The 3,976-nt window shown below is 33.1% G+C and overlaps 1 long non-coding RNA gene across 1 annotated transcript; it reads right to left on the reverse strand.

Annotated features, from left to right (window-relative positions):
• Positions 1 to 267: 267 nt before the first annotated feature.
• Positions 268 to 3,321, reverse strand: LOC140175499 (uncharacterized). Its single transcript, XR_011866317.1, has 4 exons — positions 2,512 to 3,321; positions 918 to 1,078; positions 594 to 764; positions 268 to 487 (listed from the first exon to the last, which is right to left on the reverse strand). It is a non-coding gene; the product is annotated as an uncharacterized lncRNA (long non-coding RNA).
• Between the last annotated feature and the right edge of the window lie 655 nt (positions 3,322 to 3,976).

The following is a 3,976-nucleotide window of genomic DNA, read 5'->3' on the forward strand; positions in this document are numbered from 1 at the left end:
ACTAGGGGGTGAAGATTTAATTTTGCGGCGGTTCTAATGAACCGCTGGCACAACCGCAGCAAATCAGATAATTGATTTTGCGGCGGCTGCAAAATCGCTGCTATTTTTGTCAGTGAATTTTAAAAAACATTGCGGCGGTTTTAAAACCCCCGCAAATTTATGTAGGTTTTTTAAAAAATATGTGACGGTTTTGAACCGCCACAATTTCATACAAGAGCTTAAAAAAATTGATTAACTACTCAAATGGTTTATACCATTTGTCTTTACTATAACCTATTTTCTTTACATCATATTTATTAAACTTGAGATATTAACATAAAAAAAATAGTAAATAAATAATAGATAGATATGTAATCACAAATTTAAGCAAATCAAGAGACACATAAGTCACTAAACTGTAGAGCCAGATTACACCAGTCCAATCTCATCCCATTTCCTTGATTCTTGTAAAGCTCCTGTTAGCATATACTGCAAGAGCAGTTGCCACCTGCCAATTACAGAAAAATTTTCAGTTACAAAAGAAGAAAACGCAAGCCAACACATATCTTTACATATTAGGTTGCTGATAGGAGAACAAAAAAAATTAAGATTACCAGCTAAGCAATCATGAAAGAACTCAGTAGAAGAAGAACAGGTCTTTCAACATAGGACCAGCTGCAAGACCTAGTGACGAAAATTAGTGCCTGACTAATAATAGTGACTTATAGGTAAAAGGCTGCCATCATTTCTGCAAGGCTATGTCTCAGAGACCTACCAAACTTTTCCTGCAACAACAGAAAATTACTGGTGGTAATTGTCACAATTTTCACTAGTCGGTGATAACATGTGAACTTTTCATAGATGAATCTAATGTATAAATTTATATCTACTACCTACAACCAAATATACTGAAAGAAATGTGAAATTAAATTGATTACCGAGAAGAAGTCAATGTCCTTTATAAGCCAGAAAAATACTACTGTGATTAGTGCCAAGTAACTTCCAAGCACAATACCAGTAGCAAATATCTTCCTCAATTTCCAGCTATTAGGTTGTGGGGATGATTTCACTCTATCCTTGGATATTGTTATAATGGTACCTAAAGGGATAATGGTGAAGGAAAATATCATTGAAAAATTACACAACAGTCCAAGCAAACTATATGAAGGTCATTCAGCAAAATATTATCTTACCATCATTTAGTATGGCAATGATCAACACCATAAAGGTACAAAATCAATCTTCCAAATCAATGCAATAAATATGAAATCAAATTGCAAAATAAAAAGTAGATCAAATAAAATTATATGAACTATTTAATTAGGTATGTAAAAGAATTTTTGGTTGTTCACATATTTTCTACACTTACCACAATACGAATGGTGATTGACACTGCATATATCTGACAAGCAAAAATAAAAAATTTTGCAATGTTGGAACACTAAAATATCCAAAAAATTGCTGCGATGATATGAAATTAAAGAATTAGTGAGTAAAGAAGATGAGACTGGGCTAGAATGCATGAAATGAAGTGTATTATTATTAATGTTCTTATTAGTATGAGTAGCAGCGATGATATATATAGATACATCACAGACTTGTCTTACAAAAAACAAGATAAAAAAGGGTAAAGATTAACTAACTAATATAAAACTGTAACTACTCTTTAACTACTCACAATGACAAAAATAAAAATAGAAGTATGTTCCTATTACATGTTGATCTACTACCTGGATATCTACTGAATTTTGTGTCCTCTTCTCCTATTTTTATAACCATAAAAAATAATGAACAGATTCTACTGCACATTTATATGTATATATTACCAAATATAAACTTTCTAACTAAAAACTTCACTACAAAACACACAATAAATCAAAATAGTAGTATAAGTTGATCAACAAGTACATTCAAATCCTTAACAAGAACATAATTATTTATTCATGCTTTTGGTGTTAGCACAATCACAGTGACAATTGAAGATTTAGAGATTTTGTTCTATATAATAAAGCATATAATAGACATAAAACTAGAAAAATTAAATATTCAAATTGCTTCTATTTAATAATGCCATTTTATAAACAGGGAACAATGATGTCCTACTACAATTAAGTGTGGTCCGTGCAGGAAAGAGATAGGAAGATTCATATTATCCATTATGTAATTTGTTTAAATGACCAAATCTGCTGCATTACTTTGATTGAGACAAGAACTGTTACATTGTGAAAACTTCAAAAAAAAATCATTTGATTTTATAGTCTTATAGTTTGAGGATAATGGGTGTCCTATAGAAAGGAAAATTGATCATGCGTACTATAAGTGGCATTTAAAATTATATTTTCTACCATTATCAAAGAGAAAATAAAGAGAAATTACTGACAAACAATCAAGAATTTTAGAAGTTGCATACAATCTCATGTCAATCTAATTTATCCTTACTTTGTGATGATAAATTAAATTAGCGTGAAAAAAATTACTCTGCCTTGGTATACATACGAGAATTACACCTTAAAACATGCATAAGTTACAAACCTGCATTGTTCCATGTCAAAAGCAAGTTTGCGGTCATTGTGATCATCCAAGAAGTCAACCAATTTATCAAAGTGACTATACTCCCTGCAAGACCCTTTATATTCACTAGAAGTATCTGAGTAAATTATATATAATTAAACATATTAATGTGACATTCGCTAAAAGTATGTTTATAACTTGATAACTATTTGAAACATCATGATTGAGTTTACCTAGATTCCAATTAATGATGAGTATAAATTAAAAAGAAAAAGAAGCAAGAAGCTGTAGTTCAAGATCAAGTTCAATTGTCCTTTTTATTGTTTCAGTCTTGAAAAATCAGTCTCATATTCTTATATATTAAAAGCGCTGAACTGAAGTTATATAAAATCTAACTGACCTATTAATTAGATCATATAAGAACACAAGAGTATATTAAAAGATTTGATGAAGACTTCAATTGAGTATGGAATACATAAGATTGACTTATTATTTTGTACATCTTGTGAGGGTAATTATCTTCACGTAACTTCTAAGCTATTAATACATCTACCAGTGTCTGAAACCCAACATTGGTGAGAATCTTATGCAATTGGCAACCTTCTCATCAAGGAATGGTTATCAGAGAACTAACATGATCTATAACAAAACTACATAAATAGTATTGGAGATCCAAATAAGCCATCATTTCATCACTCTTCTCTTGTAGCTTTGTAGTTCTTGTCAAAAGATGCTCTCTCAATTCACTCCTAAAAAGCCAAATGAACTAAGCCAATAGATAACCATAAAAATTTCAGGATTCACAAAGAAGCACAAGGGAACTCAACAACAACAAAAAAATCTGAGACAGTTACACTGAAAGACCAAGATGCATATCTTAAATTAGGACTAGGGTTCGAACCAAAATAGCAACCGAATTGAGAACAAGCAATTAAATTAAATTGGTGCAAAGAAATTCGATCAACAATCAAAATGATTCAATTCAAACAAAGGTACGAGGACAAAAGATGAAATTGGAAGATAAAGAAAAGGGGGAGAAAGCGAACCAGTAAGCGGGGAGAGGATATTTTCAAGCGGCGCACCACAGGGCAAGGGGGAAGGTTGAGGATGACGACACCGGGGCGGTTGGAAAGCCACGCGACGACACCGGGATGTGCACGGCAGTAGGACGAACAGCGGACATGCCTCTCCACCTTCCATTCGCGCGTAGGAGCTATGCGGCAGCTTGAGCAGATCCATGACGAGGAATGATGTAGTGACTGCAGCTGATGGTGATTGGCACCTTTGCCCCTTTTTAGGTTTACCCCCTTTCCTCTAATTTCGATTATGAAAACAATTTGAGTAGTATGTAATTGGCCACGTTTGACACACAAACCCGCAGCTATTCTGACCGATCTTTGACGGAGATAAAACCCGCTACAAGAACTGCAGCCACTCAATCAATTTGTGGCGGTTTGACAAAATGCGGGAAATTTTCTGCTGCTAA

Source organism: Arachis hypogaea, chromosome 10 (genome assembly GCF_003086295.3).
Source record: "Arachis hypogaea cultivar Tifrunner chromosome 10, arahy.Tifrunner.gnm2.J5K5, whole genome shotgun sequence".
Lineage (NCBI taxonomy): Eukaryota > Viridiplantae > Streptophyta > Magnoliopsida > Fabales > Fabaceae > Arachis > Arachis hypogaea.